This window comes from Drosophila suzukii, chromosome 4 (assembly GCF_043229965.1).
Source record: "Drosophila suzukii chromosome 4, CBGP_Dsuzu_IsoJpt1.0, whole genome shotgun sequence".
Taxonomy (NCBI): Eukaryota; Metazoa; Arthropoda; class Insecta; order Diptera; family Drosophilidae; genus Drosophila; species Drosophila suzukii.
Genome location: NC_092083.1, coordinates 2,183,960 through 2,191,507, shown reverse-complemented (window position 1 = coordinate 2,191,507; position 7,548 = coordinate 2,183,960). Strand labels below are relative to the sequence as shown.

At 37.6% G+C, this 7,548-nt stretch overlaps 1 protein-coding gene across 1 annotated transcript in view; it reads right to left on the bottom strand.

Moving 5' to 3' along the window:
* Window positions 1-7,357: 7,357 nt before the first annotated feature.
* Arl4 (ADP ribosylation factor-like 4) overlaps window positions 7,358-7,548 on the bottom strand; it is a 63,503-nt gene continuing 63,312 nt past the window's right edge. Inside the window, exon 8 of the transcript XR_011604521.1 lies at window positions 7,358-7,485. The gene's annotated coding sequence lies outside the window, so the exon portion shown is untranslated. The remainder of the gene's footprint in view (window positions 7,486-7,548) is intronic.

The window sequence follows — 7,548 nt, the reverse complement described above, 5'->3', positions numbered from 1 at the left end:
CTTAGTTTCTCCGCGTAATCTTAGAATTTTTCATAGCAAATTGTACTTATGTAAAAAAACCTTATATTAACAGGTCAGAGCAATGTTGTCGTATTATGTGTATAACGACGGTCATGTATTTTCGATTATAATTAAGTGTTTAATATGTTATAGTTTTCATTTTTGCTGTACATTGCGTTATTCATTTAAGTTTATTTATTTCTTTTTAATTATTCACTTATCTTTTATAAATGTAATGGAATACGCTAATATATAATAAAAAGTTAAAGTTAATTTATGTGTGTATCATAAGAAATAAAAGTTAGTAAAAAGCGAGAGTATGAAATTGACTGGGATTTGTCAGATAAAATTCAAAAACCGCCCTGATCGGACGTCTTTGTAACTAGCAAAATTAAAATTTTTACTTCATTGGGTAGAAAGACGCGTTTCCGATCACTAACCTAGTCGATCTTGCCATGTTTCCATTACAGAAATAGTAAAAAATAAAGGAATTTAACCTTGGTCAATCTTTTTTCAGGAAACAATTTTGGGAGATGGATGCGTCTTCAAATGGCTTCTTTAGATAAATAATGTATTTTGGTGCAACAGCTAGAGGTGGCTCGTTTGATGTTTGTAATTGTTATACCGTATATGGTCCTAATTCTAACTAATGACCTATTTCGTTTTTTAATAAAACCGGATCATCTACTTTGAAATCAAAGTTTGAAACGATTTTATCATAATTCTTTTTTCTGATTTTGTTTATGGTTTTTAATATTTAAAAAGCTCTTTTGAAGGAATTTTATAATCTTATCTATGATTTCTTAGCATAATCATATATTTTATAAAAAGATTTCTTTCTATCTACGCTATTAAAATATGTTGGTAAGTTCGAAGTTCTTCAATAGCAAAAATAACAAAATATTTTAAGCATAAATCCCAATCCCTTTTATCAGTTGAGATTTATGTTCGTCTAAACTCATTAAAAGTTCCTACAGTCTAATGATCATGTGCTGTCTAATGGTGAAAATTTGTGTTTTTGCATAAATTTTTAACTATTAATAATTGGTGTTATTTTCTCATGACCGTAAGGAATGGGTTTATTGGACCGTACTTTAGAACAAATTCTTCAACTATATCTTTGGCTACGGTTTTTGCACTTCTATTTTGTACCAGTATTGCAACAAGCTATTTTGACAGATCACATATTAAAGTGACTCCGTATTCATTTCCTTGTTTAGATTTTGGTAACGGTCGATCCACAATTAATCTTAATAGAGTTTAAGTGACCTTCAGGTATGAAAATAAAGATTCACTCGTGAATCACCTTGTGAATAGCGCGTGACATGTCAGTTTGTACGCGTGAAGAACAAGTTACACTCCATATAGACAATTGTAAGGGATATCTTCTTTTTCACAAGTGAAAACTTGTGATTTCACTTCTTCCTTATACTCATTTGTCGTATGGCCTGTCACCTGTAGAATATTTCCAGTGAGCTTTCACTTATGAAATCACCTGCAAGTGACAAGTCCCACGTGAAATCATTTTTGAAATTCAAAATATTTCCAATGAGTTTATAGAATGAAAATATAGAATTTGAAATACATACTTTTTATACCCGTTACTCGTAGAGTAAAAGGGTATACTAGATTCGTCGGAAAGTATGTAACAGGCAGAAGGAAGCGTTTCCGACCCAATAAAGTATATATATTCTTGATCAGGGTCACTAGCCGAGTCGATCTAGCTATGTCCGTCTGTCCGTCTGTCTGTCCGGATGAACGCTGAAATCTCGGAAACTATAAGAGCTAGGCTATTGAGATTTGGCGTGCAGATTCCTGAGCTTCTTACGCAGCGCAAGTTTGTCTCAGCAATGTGCCACGCCCACTCTAACGCCCACAAACCGCCAAAAACTGTGGCTCCTACAGTTTTGATGCTAGAACAAACTTTAACTGAAATGTATTGTCCTCATCAATACCTATCGATTAACCCAACAAAAAGTTTGCCACGCCCACTTTTACGCCAACAAACCGCCCACAAACTTCAAAAAATCGCGGATATCTCAGAAACTATAGAAGTTAGAGAATTGGGATTTCAGATTTAGATTTCGTAGCCTTGTACGAAGATGCCACGCCCACTTTAACGCCCACAAACCGCCCAAATCTGTGGTGCCCACAATTTTTATGCTAGATACAAAATTTTAACTGAAATGTATTAGTCTCGTCAATACCTATCGATTGATCCAAAAAAAATTTGACACGCCCACTCTAACGCCCATTACGCTTAAATCTGTCTACCGCCGGTAGGTGGCGCACTTTAATCTCGCTTTGCTGCTTGCATATCTCCATTTCCCTTTGGTTCCTTTTGGTGAGTAACGGGTATCTGATAGTCGAGGTACTCGACTATAGCGTTCTTCCCTGTTAGTTTTTAGTTTCCACACCGCGGTGGCTCATTTCAATCTCGCTTTGCTGCTTGCATATCTCCATTTCCTTTTGGTCCCTTTAGCTGAGTAACGGGTATCTGATAGTCGAGGTATCGACTATAGTGTTATTCCTTGTTTTTACTACAATATTTTTATTTATTTATTTATTTATATTCTGGTTTTGGGACAATTGCATATTGCCACCAACCACTTATTCTAGCTATAGCTACTGGGCCTTAAGCTAGGAGGATGTTATTTACATATTTTCAGAAAAAGAGTATTTATATATAGTTATTTACAAAATGTATATATTGTTATATAATTGTATGGACTTGATGGATTTTGGAGATAGGGCACCAGGTGACTTTATGGGGAGGGTGTTGCTTCTTGAAATTTCATGGATTGGACACTCTAGGAAAAAGTGCCGCACGTTGTTTCGCGTACCGCAGTGCTCGCACTGGGTGGGGGTTGTTTATTGAGAACATGGTCATGGGTGTATCTTATATGTCCAAAACGTAGTCTCATGATTTTTGTAAGATCTCTGCGGTTGATGTTGTCTTCGGATGAAATGGTGTAATCTTTGAAAGAAAATTTTTTTTCGTTGAAATGTTTGTAGTGGTCAGATGCGTTTTGCCAGATCGATTCCATTTGTTTCTTGAAAGTACTTTTAATGTATAACTGTGTGTCTGTGAAGTTATAATTGGCTTCCATAACCTGTGGGAGTTTGTGAGCTTCTTTTGCTGCTAGGACTGCTGTGTCATTACCAGGAATATTGTTATGGCCTGGAATCCACAGTAATATAATTTTTGGTTGGTGGCGGTTGAGGATGTCTCGAATACGAACAGTATAAAAAGATTGGTTATTGGTGTTGGTAACTGAAGTTACAGCAGACAGGGAGTCAGAGCAGATACCCACTTTTTTGTTTTGTTTGTCAGCATATTTACATGCAGCATAGATGGCTGCCACCTCTGCTGTATAAATTGAGCTGAGTGTCGGAAGAACGTCAGTTTTAATTACAGTTGTTTCTGTCGTGATGCTATAGGATACTCCTTGGGCAGATTTGGAACCGTCCGTGTAGATAAATCCGTATTTATGGAAGTTTTCCTTGAGAGATATAAATTTTTTTTGGTATACTGTTGGCGGAGTGATTGCCTTTGTTTTATGGTGCAGAGAAAGGTTCACCGTGTCCTTTAAGAAAAACCATGGTGGTGTCTTCTGTTTGTATGGTTTTATAGGTGGCGTAAATGTGCCATTATCTTTGGAAAACTGGAATGCTTTACGTAAGACTGATTGGAGTCTGGGTCTTCGTTTCGACTTCTTTATTCTTTGTAGGATGGTTTGGATTGGGGTGTTTGCTGCAAACAGTAATGCCTTGCACATCTTTGCTATGCTCATTTCAAACCTTAGCTCTTTTGGCATCAATTGGGCTTCGAAAAGGAGATTGTTGATGGGGGTGGTGCGAAATGCTCCAAACGCCAGCCTTAAGGCTGAATGGTAATTTAAAACATTCGTTGGTATTAGGAATGGGAATTTGGTGAAAGCACACATGACTACTAGGGAGTGATAACTTCGGGTTTATTTTTATGGAAGGCCCAATGTGATCAATCAAGGTAGGGCTCTTTCTTGCAGCTGTAGTTCGCTCTCAAATTATCCGCATTTTACCTTGCTTACACAGCATTCAGGGAAAGACGCCATCAGTTCATATTATATATCAGTCTTTCCAAAGACTTCTCAACATGGTTCGGTTACTGGTTACTGGCGTCCTTTTTAGCAAAACCCACAAAGATTTTTTTTGAGTATTGTATCTGCATCGTGAGAATCCAGTCCTCGACGATCGGAACTATCTTCATGACGTTGTCTGCTTCGCTCATTGTTTTGTCCTCTTTACAAATGGAATGTTGGGATAGTACTTTTCGTTGTACAGCATAAGATGGCAGTCGTGAAGGAATGGTTAGATGCACATGCTTTGCTATTTATTTATTGAATCTTCTCCCTTTGGATTCTAACAATACATGTATCAAATCTTATATTAATTAACCTAACTAATAGTCATATGGAATTGAGGTAAGGGGACCCGAAAGTTATTGCTGGGTTGGGAGGTCGTTGCGTTGTAGGCTGGATCTGCTGGAAACCCAAGTCAAGAGAGTTTTTCATTGCAGGACGCTTTTCGCTTGTCTATTTCATCTTTTACGGCAAGAACGCCGAGGTCCCGGTGGATGTTTTAGCTGCGAATATACCATGGTGCCCCAGTGATAGTTTGCAGGATTTTTTATTGAGCACGCTGTATAATGTCTATGTTGCTGCTGCTCGCGTTTACCCTCAGTTGGGAGCCATATGTCCAGATGGGCTTGAGAGTGGAGATTTAAAGCAGGACCTTGTAGTCAGGGGGGAACCAGCGTTAAGGATCCAGTGGAAGCTGCTGGCTTTTAGTTTTAGATGTACTTTTTTGCGTACGATTTGTCTTCTCCAGGTTAGTCGTCTGCCATGTACTTGGGGAATCTGCGTACTGTTCAATGATAGCGGAGGGCATGTTTGCCTGTTGGCAATAAACGTTATGTGTTTACATTTTTGTTCATTTTTTTTAATACGCCAGTCAGATAGCCACCTCTCTATTACGAGGCGGTGATTGGCTAGCTGTGTTGTTGTTCGGCCTGGGCACCTCGAGCGGCCTAGGGATATCCGCTGTGTATAGGAGGAACAAGTAGGCCCTAGTGCGCTTCCTTGCGGGACTCCAGCTTTGATAATGTAGTCGTCAGATGTTGTTGTGTTGCTCCTTACTGCGAAGACTATGTTTTAGAGATACGACTCAAGTAGCTTGTGAGTGTTATCAGGCAGGAGGAATATTGCGCCCGATGCTCAAAGGCTGTGCGTGTTTCTGATGTTATTCTGTTAACCTGTTCGATTGTTCCATGGCTTTGACGGAAGCCGAATTGATGAGCAGGGTAACATTGTGTGTGTATAAGGCATTATTGGAACAACTTAGACAGAAAAGATAACAAACTTATTGCTCTGTAGGGTGACAGAATTGTGTGGTCTTTTCCGGGCTTCGTATAATTATGATAATAGATTTTTTTTTACATTTTTTCGGATAGTAGCCGAGACTTATGATCTTATTTCAGAGCTTACGAATAACCTCAGTAGCAGAGTTTGGAAGTCCAATTATCAGTTTTGGGGTTATTAGGTCACAGATCGGGTGCCGTTTTCGGTTTCAGTTCCCCAATGACTTTCGCGATCTCCTTTGGCTGAAAAAATGTTGGTAGGGAAATAGTTTCAGATTCGATTTGTGGTAGGACAAACAAAGCAGTGCAAGTTATATATCTAGATTATTGTATATATAAAACTTTATACAGTGTAGTTATTTTTGGTAAATTTCTCTCGCCCTTCATTCGCTGGCTTATGCAGATAACGCTGTGGATCTTATCAACATGCTCAAGCTCAAGATAAGCCATCGAATAAAGGGTTATGTTATCACGAGGCGCCAGTCAATTATGCTGTACCTCTTTATAAGTTTTAACTTTAAGCGCAGTTCCCAAGTCAATGTTAACGAGAATAGAACGTATAAAAAAACTCTGTCCAACAATTACGTAAAAGGAAAACTTCAATTAAAATAAAATAAAATAAAAATAAATTAAATTTAAAATTAAATAAAATAAAATAATTACTTAAATTAACTACACATAATTTGCACACTGGGCCAGACAAACCGATTTTTGGACAAAAATACGTTATTTTTTAAAGAAAATTACCAAACCGAGTATGGAGACCTTTTTATAATACATTAAAATAATTTATGCCAAAGTTTCAAAAAATTTGGGAACTTAAGTACTTAAGTATGCCTAAAGCTATGCTGCATTTCTGGGGATATGCAAGCAACAAAGCGAGATTGAAATGCGCCACCTACCCGTGATCTCAATATGTGGTTATTGGTAGACAGATTTAAGCGTTATGCGCGTTAGATTGGGCGTGGCAAACTTTTTTTTGGATCATTCGATAGGTATTGACGAGACCAATACATTTGAGTTAAAATTTTGTATCTAGCATGAAAATTGTGGGCGCCACAGGTTTGATCGGTTTGTAGGCGTGGCATTTTCGCGTAACAAACTTGCGCTGCGCTCAAGGCTACGGAACCTAAATCTGAAATCTTAATTTTTTTTTTAAGTTTGTGGGCGTTAAAGTGGGAGTGCAAAACTTTATTTTGGGCCAATCGATAGGTATTGATGAGAACAATTCATTTCAGTTATTTGTAATCTAGCATTTGTATTCTAGCACCAAAACTGTAGGAGCCACAGTTTTGGGCGGCATGTGGGCGTTAGAAAGGCGTGGCAAGTTACTGAAACAAACTTGCGCTGCGTAAGAAGCTCAGGAATCTGCACGCCAAATCTATATCTATAGCCTAGCTCTTATAGTTTCCGAGATCTCAGCGTTCATCCGGACAGACGGACAGACGGACATGGCTAGATCGACTCGTCTAGTGATTCTGACCAAGAATATATATACTTCATGGGGTCGGAAACGTCTCCTTCACTGCGTTGCAACTTTCTGACTGAAATCATAATACGCTCTGCAAGAATATAAAAAAAACACTTTTATTTTGTCTGCGGTGGGAGTCGATCCGGGGTCTTCCGCGCGAGAGAGATGGGTTACTTATACAAATATGAGCGTGTCAGTTCAATTACATGGTGCGTTGGCCCAATGGTCATGGGCAGTGTTGGCAACATTGGCTGAGAAAAAAAGTTGTTTTTGACGGGGCAAGGATGGTAAAAAAGCTGTTTTTGGCCCAAAAAAAGCTGATTAAAAGCGCAAAGATTTTCAAACATATTTTGCTATTAAAGAAAATACAAATATCTGTATTTCGAAAAAAAATGCTGAAAAAATGTGCACCAGTTTTTTTCTTTAGCTTTCTATTAACATGAGTACAAAATAATGTTTTTTTAGTGTTAAGGAAAATTTGTGCTTAATAATTATTTAATTATAATATATTTAATATGTCATCTTCAACATCAACCGTATCATCATTTATTTATATATAAAATCTAAGGGGACTTTATAGTCTATGCAACATTTTTTGTGTTTTCGCAACCCATATCTGTAATCAGACGAATTATATAAGTTTTTGCTTTTTATAATTAAGTTTATACCAAATTGGCGC